We start from the raw sequence: 22,849 nt of genomic DNA, 5'->3' as shown, positions 1-22,849 counted from the left end.
AATCCACCTATTATTATCTATTCCAATTCTCGACTATGTAACTAGTTTCGCTCTTACATTCTTAACAATCGATAATTTTATTGTAATTAAATTTCCTTTCCAAAACAAATTAAAACTATCATATTCACAACCTGATCATATTTCTAGTCCGAATTCATATGAATAAAACGCATTTAATTTCACAATTATCTCAAAGATTGCACACATGATGAATCTTATTCCTAAAATTTATTACACGTATGTTAATCATGCAATGTTCTAAACTTATTCTGAACCTTCCAGCACTACAACAAGTAACTATATGTTTAATTGGTGATCAAGTAATCAAATAATATAATTAAGCATGCAAAATTAATCAAGAATTACAAGAATTAAACTAAACCACGTGTCTTGAATTAAAAATAAATAATAACGGGTTTCATCTTCATTCAATACATCAAAGAAATCAGTCTATCATAATGTTGAAATTAAACACATAAAAGAGGAAAGACATCTCCGAGAATCGACGAAACGTGATTAATATCCTCGCAATTGTTCTTAACTTCTGCACGTGTTAATTTCTATATCTCCAAGGCATACTTTTTCTATGAATTCCAACCGAGTGCACGTAGGTCTATATGTTCCCAACTGCCATGTTCAATTTATTTGAACTCCTCCTGCCCAATTGCCGGTTATTGATGCGTGCGTGAGTATAAAAATTAGCCCACTTCTCTAACTTCTCTCTGCCAAAGCCACTCAATTGTATGTGTCTCCAAGCTCAATTTCCAGCTTTTTGTATATCAAAATATATTTGTAGTAGCCGACAACCCTTTGTTTGACTCCAATAAATCGACTCAAAAATTTTGTCTTTTGCCAATACACTCGCTGCCACCAACTTTGTATATATTTTAATCAATTTACCATTAATTCTCTTCCCTTCTTTCTGCTGGTACACGTGATGTGTATGTATGTATATAAATTCAGCACAAACCCCCATGTTTTCCTCCAATTCCAGCAGCACCTTTTCTTTTTTTCCTTTAGCAGCCGCCAATTTCTTTGTCTTCTTTTTTTTTTTCTCCTCCCATCTGCACGTGAATATATATATATATATATATATATATATACACACACTTCAGCTGGCATCCCTATTTTTCTCCAAAAGCCCAATTTATTTAATTCCAAATTGAGGCCCAATTAATAACTTATTTTTTCCAAGTCATCGAACTTTTAAGTTAATGCAATGTAGTCCTTGAGTTCCTCAATTGTGCAATCAACATCCTCTTCAATTTTCCTAGTGCTGAATTTGATCTTCAATATTGCATCCAATAGCCCATTTGTTCTTCATCCTTTACAATTACTTCAAACGGGTCCTTCGCTATATATATATATATATATATATATATTTACACACTTCAGCTGGCATCCCTATTTTTCTCCAAAAGCCCAATTTATTTAATTCCAAATTGAGGCCCAATTAATAACTTATTTTTTCCAAGTCATCGAACTTTTAAGTTAATGCAATGTAGTCCTTGAGTTCCTCAATTGTGCAATCAACATCCTCTTCAATTTTCCTAGTGTTGAATTTGATCTTCAATATTGCATCCAATAGCCCATTTGTTCTTCATCCTTTACAATTACTTCAAACGGGTCCTTCGCTAAAAAACAAAAGAAAATTCACTTAAGTTAAATAGAAATTAATAAATTGACGACATATAAACTTAATAATGCGGCCTAAATAAATGCACAAATTGCACTTATCAATAGTCTTAAGTGATGGTCTACTGGGTGGCATAGAAGGCATTCTACAAATCGACATGGATGGCCTCTCTGTCGGTGTTCAGCCGGTGGAACTTCATCCGATAAGTTCTGAGTAACCTGATTATACTAAATAGAAAGGGAAAAAAGAAGAAAAGAATGCCCAGTTTCCCCCAGAACACAGTATACAAAATCTAGATTCATTTATATATTTTAGAATTATATAAGAAAAGTTAATGTTAAGTAAATAAGACACACAAGTCACGGAAAAATTTTATTCATAATTTCTTGCCATATTAGAATTTGTTCAATTTGCAAAAGAATAACTATTAGTACCAATTTTATATCTTTTGCACAAGAATACAATTATAAAATAGATTGATGCTAAAAATTTCAGCAGCTAAGTCACAATCTTCACCATTAGATGCAAATATCCCCCAATGCATGGCTAAAAACAAAAAGCTCCATTTGTTTAAATATTACAGTGCAATCATTAAAATCAACTTAATACTCTTGGTCATTGACGTAAGAAAATCAGGATGGTAGATCCATGAACAGACTCATATTTAGAATGTCAAACTTCAGATTCAAGAAGTTTGAATCCACCAAAGTCCTAAACTAGAACGTAAATGCAAAATTTTAATTCGAGCAAGTTCACAGGGGATCAGCATTCTTAACTATCCAAGGATGTTTCATGATCTTCTGAAGAGAGAGCCTCTCTGCCGAGTCCTTTACGAGAAGCTGTCTAATGAGATATTTAGCATCAGCAGAAATATGAGGGGCGGAAGGGAAGATTAGGTCCGACCTTCATGATCCTTCTGAATGTATCCTTCTAGCTTTCAGCCGCGAATGGATGGGCTCCATACAAAAATTTATAGCAAAGAACGTCTAAAGTCCAATTGTTAGACCAATATGGCCCTCCATAATATTATTAATGAATTAATTAATTTGGTCTATATGCTAAAATCTGATTGGCCCATTTGAGAAGTGACAGTTTTATAACCGTCCGCTTTGATGGAAAGTGGGTAGTTTTTGGCCCAAAAAAGAAACTGCCTCTCTCTGCCTTTTAACGTGAATGAAATGTTGGAGATAAAAAAAAATTATGGGATAAAAGGCTAGAGAGAAAAATACAGAGAATTCTCAAAAAGATTTGTATTCTATGCAGTGGCGAATCCAGGATTCAAGTTCAGCTAGGGCAGTTTGATCGTTGACCGACGATCGTTGACTATCGACGATCATAATTGTCTGATCGTTTATTAAAATTTGGTTACATATTATTAAAAGTTATTCAATATATATGTAAATGAACTAAAACGTCAAAATCGTATACATATGAAAATATACTTCGATACAACCCAAAATAGTAAAAAAAAATATACGATACAACCTTACTCAGTTACTCTGTAACTATAAACTTAGACAACTGTATTCTACGGGGTTTCATAATTTGAAAATGTTGCAATATTGTTTCATTCTCAAGTTGTTTAAAAATAGCATTCTCCATGTAAACCACCAAATTGTCATTCAACTAGATATCACCCATTTTGTTGTGCAAATCACTCTTGATTAGATTCATAGCAGAAAATACCCTTTTAACACTTGCAGTTGCCACAGGTAATATCAAAGCCAAGGTGAGCAGCCTATAAACCAATGGAAAATAACAGGAACTTCTAGTTTCAATCAACTTCTGAGCTATGCAGGATATACTATTGAGATTAAAGAAAGCTTCGTCCATTCTCACAAGCAAAAGAAACTTATCAAGTTAAGGTCTAAGTAATAAAAGTTCTTCACTATTGAAGTCCAAAGGATAGAACTGAACAAGACGTAGCAATTTATCCTTATCAAAAACTACAAATGAATCTCTTGGACTTAAAACATGAAATGCAAGTAAAGAGCTTAGTAGTTGTTTCTGGAAATCGATCATTCAACTCTTGCAAGATTGAGTCTATCACATGACAATACAAATCAACATAAAAGCGATGAAAATAAGTCACTTGCTGAGCTACACGCCTAGGTCGACCTTTCACCACTACAATATCCTCCATATTAGGCACTAAAATATGTCTATCAACACAAAACTCAATCACCCTACTGAACAAAGTATCCCAACCATTCTTTCTCAAGTTCTGCAATGCACACTTACACAAATTCAATAACCTCATAGCATTCTGAATATCCTGATCCTTTTTTTGTAAGTCTTGTGAAAGGTTGTCTGTAATTGTAAGAATTTCAAACATAAAGTGAAGACTAAACACAAACTCAAAATCTTGCATATTGTTCATCTGTCTTAAGGTCGAAGATTTTTTATCTGAGTGTACGCCATCTTCTGATATATTCTCAAGAATATCTATAATAGCATTAAACATATTAATGAAATGAGTAACTGTCAATAAATGTGAGCCCCATCTAGTATCACCTGGGCGTGCTAAACTCATTTCTTGAAACTAACCACTTCCACCAGTAAGTTCCCCGGTATTAAGTTTCTCCAGAATATTAGCTTGATAACTTATTCGAAGAGCATCTACACGCTTACATGATGCACCAACCAAATTCACAATAATAGCAAGTATGTCTAAAAAATCACCAACCATACAATTCCTACATGCCATAGATACAATTGTCAACTGAAGCTGGTGAGCGAAGCAATGAACATACATAGCATGTGGGGTCTCTCTAAGAATTAAAGCTTTCAGCCTATTGCTCCAGAATATTAGCTTGATAACTTATTCGAAGAGCATCTACACGCTTACATGATGCACCAACCAAATTCACAATAATAGCAAGTATGTCTAAAAAATCACCAACCATACAATTCCTACATGCCATAGATACAATTGTCAACTGAAGCTGGTGAGCGAAGCAATGAACATACATAGCATGTGGGGTCTCTCTAAGAATTAAAGCTTTCAGCCTATTGAACTCACCTGACATATTACTTGCTCCATCATAGTCTTGACCTCTCAGACTAGATATACTCAACTCATGTGTAGAAAACATTGCATCAATGGTATCCTTCAGTGATTGGGCACAAGTATAAGTGACATGGGATATATCCAAAAAACGCTCCTTCACTCGCCCACTTTTATCAACAAACCTTAAAACAACTGTCATTTGTTCTTTCATATAATTATCACGAGCCTCATCAACTAAAATTGAAAACAAAGAATCACCAATCTCATTGATAATAGCCCTTGTCGTCTCTACAGCATAACAATTAATCAAATCCTTTTGGATGGTTGGTGAAGTCATTTGGTCATTTGCAGGAGCATTACTAAATAATACTTCTTTAATTTCCTTACAACGAGTTGCATGCATACCAGTTCAATACCTCAATTAGATTTCCTCTATTAAGAGACTCTTTCGATTCATCATGACCACGAAATGACAATCCTTGCATCAAGAGGAGTCTAGTACAATCTAGCACCGCAGTCAACGTGGTTCTATAACTTTGTTGTTGACTACTACTTTGGCTAGAAATAACGTAAGAGGTACTTTGCTTTTGATTCATCAAGTTGGTACACTTTGCAAAAGCTTGATTATGAGAACTATCAAAGAGACTGACATGATCTTTCAATGTCTTTTTGTGCTTCCAATCCCTAAAGCCGGTCTTAGTAAATATATGTCCACCCCCTTGACCCCCTCTATCAGGTTTGAACAGGTAGCAATGCAAACAATACGCCGCATCCTTTTCTATACTGTATTCCAACTAATGAAATTCGGAGAACCATTCTTTTCGAAAACATCTATTGTCATTCCCCATCGGTCTTCTTGGAAAATCATGTTCATATGGTTGACAAAGACCCTTCTCCAACTATGCCATCCTAACAACATCTCTAATATTAGGATCATATGATTCGATAGGAGGGCATATCCCTAGATCAGATACAAGATCATCCACATTAAATTGAGCCCGAGACTTCTTTGTGTTATTCAATAACTCTTGTGCTCGACTAGAATCAGTGGCGGGACTAGACCCACAACTAGAAGTAGAAGAATTGGGTATGGACTTTCATTTTGGTTGAAAAAATCGTTTCATAATCTGCAAAATGTCATCCTAAACGTAAATTCCCAAATCAATAATCATACCTAATATCATATTCCCTCATCAAATCATAAATTACTCATCATAAATCACAATTCGCAAATACAATTTCGTAAACATAAATTCACATAAATTACTCATCATCAAACACGGGGATTGAAACCTAATGTCAACAAGTTTCTTACTGGAACCAGACTATACATCTAATTTCATGTTTTTGTTCCATTTATAGCATTCTGGAGAAATTCTTTATGTTTCACTAATACATTATCGCAAAGATCCAATTCCATTAAATTGTTGTCAAATTCTTTATGAGAAGGTAATTCTAATTCTGAGTGTAATTTTTGTTTTCAACTTTTGTCTCCTTCATTTTTGCTTAGTTCAGTGTTCAATAGTCAATACTAGACTATGAACATACAACTTAAACAGGAAGTTCATGTCTAACTTTCTAAGTCTAAATAATCAAAGTGAGCACCATTTCTAGTGTTTGTTCAGCAACTACCATGAAAGCTAAGCCCAAAACTTTAGATTGTGAGAATTCTAGTGATTTATCTTAATGCAATTCTAGTGATTTATCTTAACGCAAGAGTTCTATCTATTAGTCTTTGCTTGTATTAATTATAAAAATGAGAAGATTTATGTAATGACATGCTTCTTGATCATACTCTTAATTTATAAGATCTTCTACTTCGCATCTTGCTGCTTGTTTATTTAACAAATTGAAATCCCTAGTAAAATAATTTAACATCTTTCGACAACATATTTTTCTATGTATTTATTGCGTAGTGTTTGTTTACTAACTTATAGTGACATGACTTCAGTCTTCACATATACGACTATCGAATTTTTTTTTAACATATTCAAAAATTACTAAAACGATTTTTTATTAACCTCAATATATTGTATAATTAATTCTACAATGTATGTACCACAAAAAAAAAAAGAATAATAATAAAATTCTTTATTCCCGTCTTCAAATTCTCACTTTTCCATTCAAGAATTCCATTTATCACTTCACAGTTCATTGCTTCACAAATCACAGATTCACAAGTCAAGAACATAAAATTCCAACCCCATCGCCATTCACCTCTCACTGTCTCGCACTGTCGCACAAGTCACAACTCACACACACGTTCCTCAGGACTCAGGAGACAAGAGTATTAATCTTCAAATTCCCATTCTTGAAATTTGTTAGCATGTTTATGCACATCAACACCAAAACCCAAAAAAAAAAAAAATTAATAACAAAGAGTGAAAGAAGGAGTCACCACTCACCGGTCCAAAATTCTGATGCCTGAAGTCTGTGGTGTGAATTTGGAGCAAGAAGAAGTGAGATTGAAGAAAAGGGTTTGGTAATTTGGGGAAAATTCGCAATTCTTGGCGCTGCGCCTGCTTTCTCTTGTCTTCTGCTGGCTTGGGGCTGGGATTGAAAAATGAAAATGTCAAGGGCAAATAAAATGGGTTATGGGTAACACTGACAGGTTGGCTAAATTCATTTGGGTGGGCTAAATAAATTAAATAACAAATAGCCCAAAATTTAATATACTTAAGCCCAAACCCACCCAAAAAAATAAAAACCCCGCTGTGCCTTCACCCTTCAGTCTTCGTCTTCCTTCTTCAGTTCTTCTCCAATGGCACAACTGCAGTCTGCAACTCCTTAGTCCTTACTTACCCGACAGCTTAGTAGATTCCGGCGGAGCTAGCACACGCGGCCGTGCCCCCTCGCCGTGTGCTGGCTCCACGCCTGTTTCTATGGCTTGACTCATAAAATGTCTCAAGCACAATGCCTTTTATAGGTACAAAGGATCCCAAATACATTGTATGAACTTAAGATGCTAATTAATGACTCTTCCTATATACTATGAATAATAGGATACAAAGAACCATTTGGATACATGATTTAAATAAATGCATGAATATTAAATAAATTAATTCATGTATCAAATTTAATTTTTTTCATCATTCATTAATCAAGTTTAATTTCCAACACCCCTTCTTAAACTTGATTCCCTCTTGATAACTCCAATCCAAGTCCGCAATCTTGCAAAATCATCATTCTTCAATGGTTTGGTGAAAATGTCTGCTACTTTATCATTGGTCTTCACATAAGCAAGCTCAACTTCTTTGTTCTCAATGCACTTTCTAATGAAGTGAAATCTCGTATCTATATGCTTGCTTCGATCATGGAACATAGGATTTTTACCCAAAGTAATAGCTGACTTGTTATCAACATAAATTGGTGTAGCTTCGTTTTGAGGCACATGAAGCATCTCCAATAATTTTCGTAGCCAAATGGCATGACAAACACATGATGCAGCAGAAACATATTCAGCTTCACAAGCATAAAGGGTCACAATGGGCTGCTTCTTTGAACACCAAGTGAAAGCGGTGTTACCCATGAAAAACAAAAATCCAGTGGTGCTTTTTTTATCATTAATATCACTGGCCCAATGACTATCACTATAACCATGAAGCTTGAAATTTGTAGAAGAAGAATAAGCTAAGCCATAATCAAAGGTACCTTTAATGTGGCGAAGTATCCTTTTAGCAATCTCCAAGTGAGTTAAAGTTGGTGCCTCCATATAACGGCTAACAAGACCAACACCATAAAGAATATCGGGTTTTGTACAAGTCAAATATCTCAAGCTTCCAACAAGCTGTCTATAGAGAGATGGATCCACTTTCGTGCTCTCGTCATATTTTGGCATCTTTGTTCCACACCCAATGGGAGTCCTCACCGGATTGCAATTTTGCATTTTGAGTCTTTCAAGAACTTTCTTTGCATAAGCTTCTTAAAAATAGAAATGTTATCTCCATTTTGTTTTACCTCAATTCCGAAGTAGTATGGCATAAGCCCAATGTCAGTCGTCTCAAATTCTTGAGTCATCATTCTCTTAAATTTATCAAACATGTTTTCATTGTTGTCGGGGAAGATCAAGTCATCAACATACAAGCACACAATCATAAAACCTCCAAATGCATCCTTTTTAACGTAAAGAGCATACTGATGTGGATATTTGATGAATTTTTGATCTTGAAAATACTTGTCAATCTGGCTATACCATGCTCTAGGCGTTTGCTTCAAGCCATATGGCGCCTTCTTCAACTTCGAAACTTTATCTTCATGTTCCTTGACAACATAACCCAATGGTTGTTGAATGTACACTTCTTCTTCAAGGTATCCATTCAAGAAAGCAGACTTGATGTCCATTTGATACAGTTTCCACTTATTTTGAGCTGCCAAGGAAATGATTAATCAAATGGTTTCTAAGCGAGCAACGGGGCCAAAGACCTCTTCATAGTCAATGCCATGCTTTTGGCTATAGCCTTTGGCAACAAGTTTTGCCTTGTATTTCTCCACTTCTCCTCGAGTATTTTTCTTTACTTTGTACACCCATTTCATGCCAATTACTTTTTGCCCTTCAAGAAGAGAGGCTAGCTCCCATGTATTGTTCTTTTTTATTGCTCAGATCTCCTCATCCATGACATGCCTCCATTTCTTATCTTCCATTGCCTCTTCAAAGTTCAATGGCTCGATGTCAGTGAAGATACAAAACAAAGATGAATTATCAACAATTTCAGTTTCTTTATAAATTTTTGCAAGATTTTTGATACGACTCGGTCCTTCGGAGGGACTATCATGATGAGATTGAGGAGTAGGAGCAGGCGAATGATGTGGAGTGGCATCTTCACTTGCGTTTTGGCTAGAGTCTCCTCCTTGGAAAGGAAAAATCATGTATTCTTCATTTTTCGGAACATTCCGATCCCACGAACTTCCTTCGTCAAATTTCGCATCTCTACTGATAACAATCTTTCTATTGCAAGGATTTTAAAACTTGTAGTCTTTAGAGTTTGCATCATAACCGATAAAAACAAAGTTTTCACTTTTTTCATCAAGTTTTAATCTCTTCTCACGTGGCACATAAATATAGGCAATACTACCAAAAATACGTAAATGAGAAACACTGGTTTCTTACCACTCTAAGCTTCTTGTGGAGTCATGTCTTGAACACTCCTTGACGGGGAAAGATTAGACAAATACACGGCACATGCTACAGCCTCGGCTCAAAACTCCTTCTCCATAATCTTGCTCTTAAGCATACTACAAACCATGTTGACGATGGTTCTATTCTTCCGCTCCACAACACTATTTTGTTGCGGTGATCTTGGAACTGTAAGGAAATGCCGAATTCCATTGGTATCACAAAAATTGTTAAACTCCTTGGAAGTGAATTCTCCAACTCGATCCATCCTTAATGCTTTGATTGAATTGCCACTCTCATTTTCAACAAGGTCTTTAAATTTTTTGAATGCTCCAAAAACTTCATCTTTCGTCTTCAAAAAATAAACCCAGGTCTTGTGAGAAAAATCATCAATAAATAGTAAGAAATAATTTGCTTTACCATGAGAGGATGGTTTGATTGGCCCGCACACATCTGCATGAACAAGTTGGAGTGGCTTTGTTACTCTTGAGGTGGATTCTTTTGGAAAGGTTCTTCTAGTTTGCGTGCCAACGAGGCATCCTTCGCAAAGTTGATTGGGATGATTAATTTTTGGTAACTCATTCACCATTTCTTCATTCATCAAGGTCTTCAAGCCACCAAAATTCAAATGACCAAATCTTAAGTGCCAAAACCAAGAATTGTCTTCAACACAAGCTTTTAAATACCTTAGATGGTCAACATTAACATTGAGTAGAAACATTCTATTTTTTTCCATTGGTACCTTTGCAATCAGTTTATGAGAAACATCTCTCAAAGTAAGGCAATGATTCTTCAAGTGAATGTCATAGCCATTCTCAAGTAATTGTCCCAACTTAAAATATTAGACTTCAAAGCAGGTATATAATAAACTTGAAAAATCAAAAGATGACTTCCATTTTTAGCATGAACGAGAACATCACCTTTACCTTTTATTGGAACTTCAATTTCATCTCCAAAAACAATGTTGCCTTTTACCAACTCATTTATTGTTGAGAATAACTCCTTGTTGCCACTCATGTGATTGGCGGCATCGGTGTCAAGGTACCACGATTGTTTATCCTTTTCTTCTTTGGTTGCCAACAACAATAACAATTCTTCATCTTCCTTTATTTCAGTATAATTCACTCTCTCTTCATTATTGGTGGTATCACTCCTACATTCAGAAGCATAGCAACCATATTTATGATAAGTGTAACATTGAACATTCGACTTGTCATATCTTCTTCCGCCACCTCTCTTGGAGTCATAGTTCCAATGCCCTCGTCCTCTCGATTGATTGCTTGATCCTTCATTATTCAAATTTTGTTTTCCATCATTTCTTTCATTACCATGACCATAATTTCCTCCGTGACCGCAACGATGACCTTGACCATGAATTTGACATCTTCCTTGAGATCATCCTTGCTCTTTCTGTTGACCTCCTAAGGAGATATTCGTTTGAAGAACTTGAGCTACCGGTTCTCCTTTCTTCTTCATATGCTTACAAGGACCCCATGAGTTGATCAAGGGTCATGGTATCCAAGCCATTAGACTCTTCAATGGCAATACTAACAAACTCAAGTTTTGAGTCCAAAGATCTAAAAATTTTCTCGATGACACGACTTTCTTCAATATTCTCCCCATACCGCTTCATATGATTGACAATGGAGGACACTCTAGTGAAATAGTCAAAGACAGATTCAGACTCTTTCATGTGCAGAGATTCGAACTCCCCATGAAGGATTTGAACGCGAACCTTCTTCACCGTTTCAACTCCCTTCAAATTATTCTCGAGAATCTCCCAAGCTTCCTTAGCTTTTGTTGAGGACGCAACTTTCTCGAACATGGCTTCATCTAAGCCCATGTGAATAATAGAGAGAGCATGTTGATCTAACTTGCGATACCTTTGCAAGGCATTTCTTTGAGCTTGACTTAAAGCTCCTTCATTCTCTGGTTCATCAGCCTTTCTCTACAACTTCCCATGCCTCTTGTGAGCCGAGCAACGCTTTCATGCGTATGCTCCAATGTCCATAATTTTCCTTTCTTAGTTTTGGAATAACAAAAGGAAATAAACTATTCATCTTTGAAATGGCTCTGATACCACTTTGTTGGAGATAAAAAAAAAATTATGGGATGAAAGGCTAGAGAGAGAAATACAGAGAATTCTCAAAAAGATTTGTATTCTATGGCTTGGCTCATAAAACGTCTCAAACACAAGGCCTTTTATAGGTACAAAGGATCCCAAATACATTGTATGAACTTAAGAGACTAATTAATGACTTTTCCTATATACTATGAATAACATGATACAAAGAACCATTTGGATACATGATTTAAATAAATGCATGAATATTAAATAAACTAATTTATGTATCAAATTTATTTTTTTCATCATTCATGAATCAAGTTTAATTTCCAACATGAAAAGCCATCAATTATTTCAATTCAATAACAGTAAGGAAAAGATTCACTAGTTTCTCTTTTGTAGATTAAAAACATTTCAATTATCTTCATCGATCAAGGTATATTACTTGATCAAATTACTCATATGTGAAAATCATGGAATTCTAAGATCTTGACATTAGAGTTTAATTTCTTACATGTGATATCAGAGCCCAAGTTATGGAATTCTTGATTTTTTGTTAAAGATTTACGTTTATTTTTTTTTATTTTTTTTTTACGTTTATTGATTTATGGATCATGTCTAAAACGATAATAAAAAATCAGTTCTTTGTTTCCTTTTATACGTAATCGTTACATAAAATCCCATGATCTATTCCCGTTAGATTAAATTTTTTTAATGATTCTGGGATGCTACATTGTACGCATGTATAATTCAAAATGATAGTTTAAACAATAAAATAAAATGACAATTAGGCTTTGTCTTTACTCAGAAAATGGGAGTAACGTGTTCTATAAAGGTGACATCCCGAGACATTAGAAGCCTTTTGCTCTCTAAGTCATAAACACGGTATGCACTATGAGAAGATGGATAACCGAGGAAGACACAGGGACGAGCACGGGAATCAAACTTATCACGATGAACGGAATTGGTGTGGGCATAGCATAGGCAGCCAAACACACGTAAATGATCATAACAAGGTGGGGGTGTGATAAAGACGCTCAAAAGGAGAAAGATTTTGGAGAGAGGACGAAGGAGTACGGTTGATGAGATAAGTGGCCGTGAGAACGTATCCACCCTAAAAGGTAAGGGGAAGGTGTGCTTGAAAACATAGACATTGAGCCACATTTAAGATATGACGGTGTTTGCGCTCGGCAATACCATTTTGTTGCGGTGTTTCCACGCAAGTGCGTTCATGGAGGACGCATTGCTCATTGAAAAATTCTTGAGTAGTGCGAGCAAGGAATTCTTTACCATTATTAGTGCGTATGTGGCGTATTTTGGCATTAAATTGGGTATAGACCATAGAAAAAAAAAGCACGAGGACAAGTTAAAGTTTCGGATTTGAAACGCATTAAGTACAACCATGTGACCCGAGTATGTTCATCCACTATAGTTAAAAAATAATGTGCACCAGAAAGAGAGGCAGTGTGATAACCACCCCCAAATATCACAAAATATGCGATCAAAAGGTATCAAACTTTTATTAGGAAGAAAAGGTAATCGCATATGTTTTCCACAAGTACATATATCACAATGATCAATATTGGGAGGACGAGAAATAAAACGGGGAACATTATGTAAAGAGGGTTGACCCAAATGTTGATGCCAAGTGTCAAAAGAGATGGGATTGGATGCTTGGAGAGTGGTCGCTGGAGCATGCTTGAATTAGTATAATCTGTTACGCTCATTACCCACTCCAATCAGCATCTTCGTGGTTAGGTCCTGAAAAGTGCAAAAAGTAGGAAAGAAAGATATGACACAATTAAGAGATTTTGTTAATTGGCTAACAGATAATAAATTAAATTTGAAATCGGGAACTAATAAAACATTGGAAAGATTTAAATTAGGAGATAAAGGATAATCACCAATGGAAGAGATAGTGGCATGTGCGCCTGTAGGTAAATTTACAAAGGAGGGATAACTAGCATTTGTTACATTTTTAAGGGGGGGAAGATGCAATATGGTGGGTTGCACCACTATCTATTACCCAAGGGGACGGGTTAGGAGAAAAATGGGAAGAATTGGGAAAAAAATTGGAAGGGCCGAGAGACTCACCTGCGAAGGCCATGGCTGGTGGTTTTAAGAGTTCCATCAACTAGTTGTATTGTTCGGTAGAGAGACCATGGGCGACACTCATGGTTGGGGTCTGGTCGACAGCGACTTGGTGCACCGCTGGAGAAGAAGAACGAGCAACCCGAGGCGAACTTCGTAGTGGAGGTTTGTTCTTTGAAGGCAACCAATCTGGGTATCCTAAAATCTCGAAACATTTGTCACGTGTGTGACCCGGCCTACCGCATTCTTCATAATTGGGCGTTCCAGTCTGCCAGACACGACGGGGACGGGAGGTGGCTCGCTGCAATGAGCGAGCGAGGAAAGTGGAAATCTCCGGTCGAGAGGTGGTCGATTGGACCAGTCGTTGTGTCTCTTCTTGATGTAGAATGGCGTAACAGTGGCCAATTGACGGGAGTGGTTCCATAGCAAGAATTTGTGACCGGAGTTGCTGGAAGCTATCAGTTAGACCCATGAGGAATTGGTAGATTCGATCATATTCCTGGGTCTCAGAGAGTGATTTAGATGCACCGCAAGTGCACGAAACTGTGGGTTGTAGAGAAGCTAATTCATCCCATAATTCCTTCAACCGTCCATAGTAAGTAGTGATTGATTGTTATTCTTGATGGAGGTTCGCTAAATCTCGTTTTAGCCGAAATATTTTGGTGCGGTTACTTTGATAGAAACGGGTTTCTAGTTCGACCCATAAATCGTTTGGTGTGTCGCAATATAGGAAGCTACCTGTGAGGGATCTATCAAATGGAGGAGTCAAGATATTATCATGTCACAGCATCTGTCCCAAAGAAGGGTAGCAGCAGCGTCATCGGTTGGTCGTTTGAGAGTGCCAAGAACGAAACCCAGTTTGTTCTTAACGTTCAGTGCTTGAGTTATTGCTTGGCGCCAAGCAGGGTAGTTATCGCCATTGAGAGGCACGTCGACGAGAAATTTATTAGGTTGGTCAGATGAATGTAAGTAGTATGAGGAGGTAGCATCGGTAAGGGATTTCAAAGCATCAGGGGTGGCCGCATGTGTGGTTGAATCTGCTATGGTAAAGGTATGGATTGTTCAAACCTTCGGCTCTGATACCATGTTAAGATTTGGGGTCCATCTTAATAAGATCAACCTTATTAAGAGGAGTGGCCCAAAATCTATTTAAGTTGGTCAATATTTCAGTATTTAACCGATGTAGGATTTATTCCCTTAACAATATGTGTAGAATTATGATTGCTTTGAAAATATGTCATTCTCTTGGTTTTCGTAAAACGAGTTTGGTCAAGTCATCAAATCTGTGTATAATATGGGTGTATTTTTAGTGGAGAAGTTTTAGTTTTTTGTTGACATTGTGGGAGCATGACCACCTATTTAAATATAGACTACAAAATTGGAATTTACTAGAATTTTGTAGAACATTTACCCAAACCAATTTGATGTTTCCTATTTAACTCTAGTATAAAATTTAATGTATTGTAATGGTGCATAATATTATTTAGTGCCCACTAATTATGATTAACAGCATTATGTTTCGTAAGTCCAGTATTATATGTTGATTAAAGATGGTGATATATGAATGGTTAATTATGATATTGGACTTTGAATTATGGATTGAATTAAGTTATAGTTTAATTACCTATCTTCATGTTTTGTTTATGTAATTGATGTTCAATTAATGTTGTTTGTTAGTCATCAAAGTGGTCAAACATTATGGTATACGAACACTAAATTACATAATTTATTTTTCAATTACTCTTGATAGTTTGATGCTTATAAGTGAAGATGACATTATGATTATTATTATCAAGAGTATATTAACTTTCATAGATTATAAAATTATTATGGATCGCCCAAAGGTTGATCAGTTAATTTTATTAATCTTGAACATGATGTGGTTAATTGATTTACTTGGTCGGATATTTTTTTTATATCAAAAGATATCATGCATGTTTGATTAGAGTATATTTAATTACCAATTAAGTAAAATTAAATTAGCATCATTAAATCTAGTTATGATGGTATAACGTAGTGTCACCCAAAGGAGAACTACGCTATACATTTATTGCTAGCTGAATATGAAATTAAGTAATTAAATCTAAACTCGAAGCATTAATGTTAGAGCATTTTATATTTTGCAGTATCTGTTCCCATTTCTCTGCATTCGCATGCTTCATCTGTACCATTGTTCAATGGGCTCAATTTCTCTGACTGGTGTGAAAAAGACCAGTTTAACTTAGGTGTTTTGGACTTGAACTTGGCACTTTAAGTTGAGAAACCTGCTGATCTTACTTATGAGAGCAGTGCTTCCATAAGGATTGGGAAAGGTCAAACAGATTAAGCTTAATGTTTATGCAGATGACCTTAGCAAAGAATATCAAGTTTACTATCCCTAAAATTGAGAATGCTAAGGAATATATGAAGTTTGTGGAAGAACGTTCCGAAATAGCTAACAAATCACTTGCTGGCACATTGATGGGTACCTTAACCACCGTGTAATTTGATGGTTCTCGTACCATTCATGAGCATGTTACTAAAATGAGTAACATTACAGCAAGACTTAAGACTCTTGGAATGACTGTGGATGAGAACTTTCTAGTACAATTTATCATCAACTCATTGCCTCTCGAGTACGGTCCATTCCATATGAACTATAATACCTTAAAGGATAAATGGAATGTGAATGAATTGCACAGTATGCTCGTGCAAGAAGAGACAAGGCTTCAAAATCAAGGAACTCATTCTGTTCATCTCGTAAGTCATCAAGGAGCTGGAAAGAAATATAAGAAAAGATTTGGAAAGGGCATTAAGCAAGGACCATTAAAGATAAATGAGTCTTTTGCCCAAATTCACAATAAGGAACACAAAAAAGATACATGCTATTTTTGTCGCAACCTGGGCACCATAAAAAAGGACTGCCTAAAACGTAAGGCATGGTTCGAAAGTAAATATAAGATTATTTCTTATGTATGTTTCGAATTTAATTTGACAGAAGTTCCTTATAATACTTGGTGGATTGATTTTGGATGTACCACTCATGTTACTAATACGATACAAGGATTCCTTTCAACCCAAACCATAAATCAAAATGAAAAGTTTGTCCTCATAGGAAATCGAGTCAAAGCTCCAGTTGAAGTCATTGAAACTTATCGCTTGATTTTAGATACTGGACATCATTTAGATTTATTTCAGACTCTTTATGTACCTTCTATTTTTCGTAATTTAGTTTCCTTATCGAAACTTTATTCTGTTGGATATTTCATTGATGGTGGAAATGGATGTTTAAATTTGTTTAAAAAAAAAATCATATTATCGGTTCCGCTATTCTTTGTGATGACTTATATAAATTAAAGCTTGATAACCTCTTTGCCGAAACTCTTTTGACCTTGCATCATAATGTTGGTACTAAATGTGGTTTAATGACTTGTGGCATAAACATTTGGGTCACATATCCAATGAAATGATAGAAAGATTGGTAAATAATGAAATCCTTCTTGACTTGAATTTTAGTGATTTTGGAACTTGTGTGGATTGTATTAAAGGTAAACAAACCAAACACACAAAGAAATGAGCCATAAAAAGCACACGGCTTCTTGAGATAATACACACAGATATATGTGGGCCTCTTGATGTTCCATCATTTGGTGGAGAAAAGTATTTTATCACCTTTATTGGTGATTTTTCACGTTCTGATTATGTCTATATGCTACATGAAAAGTCTCAGGCTGTAAAAGCTTTAGATATTTTTGTCAATGAAGTTGAACGGCAATTAGATAGAAATGTGAAAATTATTAGATCTGATAGAGGTAGTGAATATTATGGAAAGTATGATGAAATTTGACAATACCCTAGTCCATTTGCTAAATTTCTTGAAAGACATGGCACATGTTCTCAATATACTATTCCAGACACACTACAACAAAATGGCATAGATGAAAGGCGTAATCGTACTCTAATAGAAATGGTTAGGTGTATGTGAAGCAATTCTTCTTTACCCATATCCTTGTAGATGTTTGCATTAAAGACTGTTATGTATCTACAAAATAGGGTACCTAATAAGGCAGTTCCAAAGACTCTTTTTGAACTGTGGACAGGAAGGAAACCCAGTTTAAGGTACCTGCATGTTTGGGGTTGCCCAACAGAAGCAAGAATTTATAATCCACATGAAAGGAAACTGGACTCAAGAATAATCAGTGGATTTTTCATTGGTTATCCAGAAAAATCAAAAGGGTATAGATTTTATTGTCCTAACCATATTACTAGAATTGTTGATACTGGAAATGCTAGGTTCATTGAGAATGATGAAGTTAGTGGGAGTTTGGAACAACGAAATGTGGAAATACAAGAAGTTAGAGTTCTAGTTTCTCTACCCTCGACTTCTTCTAATGTTGTTGTTCCTCAAATTGTTGAACAGCATGACAATTTATCCGAACAACAAATAAATGATCAAACACCTCACAATGGAGTTGGCACTGATAAACTTGCATTAAATGAACCACAAGAAATAGCATTATGAAGGTCACAGAGACAACGTAGACCTGCTATTGCCAATGATTATATGGTGTCTTTAAGACCAAACGCGACTCAATGGTAATATCGAATGATATAAAGCTAGACTTGTCACCAAAAGTTTTACTCAGAAAAGTGGCATTGATTATGAGGAGACATTTCGTCAGTCTTTAAGAAAGACTCACTCAGAATTATAATGGCTTTAGTAGCTCATTATAACTTAGAGCTACATCAAATGGATGCGAAAATCGCCTTTCTAAATGGAAATTTAGATGAAGTTTATATGGATCCGCCTGAAAGTTTTTCAGTTGAAAGAAAGGAACACATGTTGTGTAACTTAAAGAAATCAATAAACAGACCTAAACGGGCTTCTCGTCAATGGTATCTTAAGTTCAACGATACCAATACTTCTTTTGGATTTAAGGAAAATGTCGTTGATCAATGTATATATCTAAAGGTTAATGGGAGCAAGTTTATATTTCTGATTCTGTATGTTGCTGATATCTTGCTAGCTATTAATGATCTTGGTTTATTACACGAGACTAAGAAATTTCTCTGTAAAAATTTTGAAATGAAAGACATGGGAGAGGCAACCTATGTGATTGGAATTGAAATATTTCGTGACAGGCCACGAGGATTGTTAGGGTTGTCTCAGAAAGCATACATCAATAAAGTTTTGGAGAGATTTAAGATGGAAAATTGTTCAGCGAATGTCGTTCTAATTCAAAAAGGAGACAAGTTTAGTCTCATGCAATGTCCTAAAAATAAATTGGAATGCAAACAAATGACAGCTATTCTTTATGCATCTCTTGTTGGGAGCTTAATGTATGCTTAGACTTTAACCAGGCCAGACATTAATTTTGCTGTCGGAATGCTGGGCAGGTATCAAAGTAACCCGGGACTTGATCATTGGAAAGCAGCAAAGAAAGTATTGAGATACTTGCAAGGAACAAAAGATCACATGCTCACTTATAGGAGATCTGATAACTTGGAGGTCATTGGGTATTCATATTCGGACTTTGCTGGATGTATGGATACTAGAAAGTCCACATTTGGCTATATGTTCCTCTTGGCTGGAGGGGCTATATCATGGAAAAGTGCGAAGCAGTCAGTTATTGTTGCATCCACTATGGAAGCTGAGTTTGTGGCATGCTTTGAGGCCACAGTTCAAGGAAATTGGCTGCGGAAATTTATTTCAGGACTTGGATCATCGACAGTATAGCCAAACCGTTGAAACTTTATTATGATAATTCTACAGTAGTCTTCGTTTTAAAGAACGACAAGTACTCTAAATGTGCTAAACACATGGAATTGAAGCACTTTGCCGTTAAAGAAAAAGTTCAAAAACAAGAGGTGTCAATCGAGCATATTAGCACCAATTTTATGATTGCAGATCCATTAACGAAAGGATTGCCACCAAAGACATTTAATGAACATGTCGAAATGATGGGCATTATTGAAAACTATCGTTGACATTATTATGTAATTTATGATGCTTATATATTGACACTTTGAGCTCAATTTTGTATTGTTTTTGACAAATATTGTTCCTGTCATAATCAATGGTACATATACATGAATGAATTATGTGAATGTTGACAGAGATAGCCCTTTAAAGATATTATTGGAAACTTCTCATTACGTATCATGTTAAGTGAGGACTAATATTGTAGTACATGGAAGGAATTATGCCTAAATGATGGTGTAAAACCGCCATGATTCTTATTCGTCATTACTTAACGATGATATATTAAGTGATCAATGTACGATGGATTTTAGCTTATCATATGCGTATTATGTTACAAACCACATAATGATGTAATATTACTCGGGCAAGTGGGAGAATGTTAGACCAATTAATGTGGTCCTACGTAATATTATTAATGAATTAATTAATTTGGTCTATATGCTAAATTCTGATTGGCTCACTTGAGAAGTGACAGTTTTATATCTGTCCACTTTAATGGAAAATGGATAGTTTTTGGCCCAAAAAGAAACAACCTCTCTCGGCCTTTTGACATGAATGAAAAGCCATCAATTATTTTAATTCAATAACAGTAAGGAAAAGAGAGAGAACGATTTCTTTAATTTCACTAGTTTCTCTTTTGCAAACTTAAAATATTTCAATTATCTTCATGGATTACTCGATCAGATTACTCGTATGTGAAAATCATAGAATTCTAAGATCTTGGCATTAGGGTTTAATTTCTTACACAATTATCAACTGCATAGTCATGAACCTTATTCTCCACCATTTCTAGTGCTAAATAGTCTAAAGTTCCGTACGTAGTGTGTCTCTTGCTTTTTGATTGCACAGACCATCTGAAGTTAGCAATTTTCAGCCGACCCTCATGGTCGAGTAGCAAATTCTCTGGTTTGATATCCCTATGAATCACGTCTTTCTCCTGGCAATACGACAAGGCTTGCGTGAGACTCGCAATGTAGGTGGCGGCTTGTCTTTCAGAAAGATGCCCAGATTTTCGTAGCTCTTTATACAGTTCACCTCCATGAGCATACTCCAAAATGAAGAAATCTGCTCCGAATCATGGAACCATCCATACAGTCTCAAAACATTCGGGTGCCGGAGACTGGTCTAAATCTCCTATTCCCTTCTCAATTGGTGGCGCATTCTTTATTTCTGTATTTGCTCTTTGAAAATCACCAGCAGGGCCACTATATATTTACTCTCTATTTCACGGGCAAGGTATACACAGCCGAACTTGCCTTTGCCTAGGGGTTTGCCGATCTCGACATCCGTAATGGACCATAGTTTTTGCTGGGTTTTGGGGCGTTGTTTCGGGGGTTTCTTTAGATGGGTTTTGGATTGAATAGTCATTGAAAATCAATGAGGAAATGGGATTGAAGAATTACAGAGAGAAAGTTATAAGTAAATATTTCTTCTACATATTTTATACTTTTTTTTTTTTTTTTTTTATAACTCAGGTATCCAAGTTTGGCCTGACTAATCTTGAGGAATATAAAATTCAACACTCCTTACTCCTATTTAACAAACACATGTATTATCATCCATATTTAATTTTCAATGCACCACATATCAATTAAAATAATGACAATGAATATTGAGTTCTGTACTTCCAATTTTAGAAATATAAGCCTTACCCAATTTGCTTTGAAAATTTAGTTGCAAAATCTTATCTTGAAAGTCCGAAAAATTTAGTTACTCTTATTCTCAAATGAATAATGCTATTCATAATGAAAACTAGCGATAATCTTCAATATAAATAGCATTACTCTTTTCAAATACGTAAATAAAAAATTAGGAATAAACTTGTGGGGCCTCAAGAACGAATATGTTGTTAATAATGTTGAACCAACTTTGTGAAAACCCCACCAAACCTTGTTACATTTTTTAACATGCTACCTTCAAAATTTTGGTATTTTAAAATTGTAGTGATATGTCAAATTTTAACTAATCAAACATCTTTAGCCGTTGTTTTGTCCTCATTAAAATTATGATTTTTTTTTCTCTCTCTCTCCTTATCAACCATAGATCCTCCAATAAAATAATATTGCACGTAACCCTTTTTTTCATTTTTAATCATACATTCTTCAAAATAAAATTATTCTAACCATTAAAATTTCAAATAATAAAGACCAAACCGAGACTTAATAAGACAAGAATTAAGTATTGTAACTTGCATTTTGGTTTGGTTGCTTGTAGCCAACTAAAGGCGTCTCCATTTTTTAATCCTCTTTCTCTGAATTGGGATTTAGACGGGAAAAAATATCTTGGAATTTTCTGAGGCCTTCTTCCTTCTTGTTTTTGCATTGATCCTATTTGCCCTTTTCAGAGTGAAGATCCCCCCCCCCCCCCTCCTTGGAGATATTCTCATATAATTTTAATGCAACCATCGTTTTAGAGCAATATTGGCATCTGAGTTTTGATGGGTTGTCCTGTGCATAAACTGGGTTTTGTTTGGTGATTTTTCTTGTCTATCTATAGTGGAAATTACACAGGAAGATTACCATTCAAAAATCAAATTGTTTGTTTAATCAAAAATCAGGTGGCAATTCTATAATTTAATACTAATAATATATTATAAAATTAAATTATACGCCACCCTCTAATCCTCCCAAAATCATATTCAATCCCAATTTCGTCTCTTTTTAACCTATCATGTCTCTTCCTTCTATCTATTAATATCTCTCTCTACTTTTTCCCTCTATTATCTTGGCTCTACAATCACTCCTTCTACCATTTCTCCTCTACTATCTTTGAAAGCACGAAGTGGAAATCAATTTTTAAGAACCCACTTTCCCAATTTTTCGATTAGGGCTCAGATCACCGTTGCAGCATTTTTGTGGTGGTTTTGCACCAGTTTATGTGGTAGTTTTCGGTAATATTTGTGGTGGTTTTGCAGCGATTTAGTGGTGATTTTTTGAGATGATTTTGTGGTAGTTTTCAAGGCCTTTGTGGTG

At 35.5% G+C, this 22,849-nt stretch overlaps 1 pseudogene; it reads right to left on the bottom strand.

Moving 5' to 3' along the window:
- Positions 1-2,373: 2,373 nt before the first annotated feature.
- On the bottom strand, positions 2,374-21,245 carry LOC111386432 (annotated as a pseudogene).
- Between the last annotated feature and the right edge of the window lie 1,604 nt (positions 21,246-22,849).

The sequence above is a fragment of the Olea europaea genome, chromosome 1, assembly GCF_002742605.1.
Source record: "Olea europaea var. sylvestris chromosome 1, O_europaea_v1, whole genome shotgun sequence".
NCBI lineage: Eukaryota > Viridiplantae > Streptophyta > Magnoliopsida > Lamiales > Oleaceae > Olea > Olea europaea.
The sequence above is the reverse complement of the archived record's forward strand: the minus strand, read 5'-3'. Positions and strand labels throughout refer to the sequence as shown.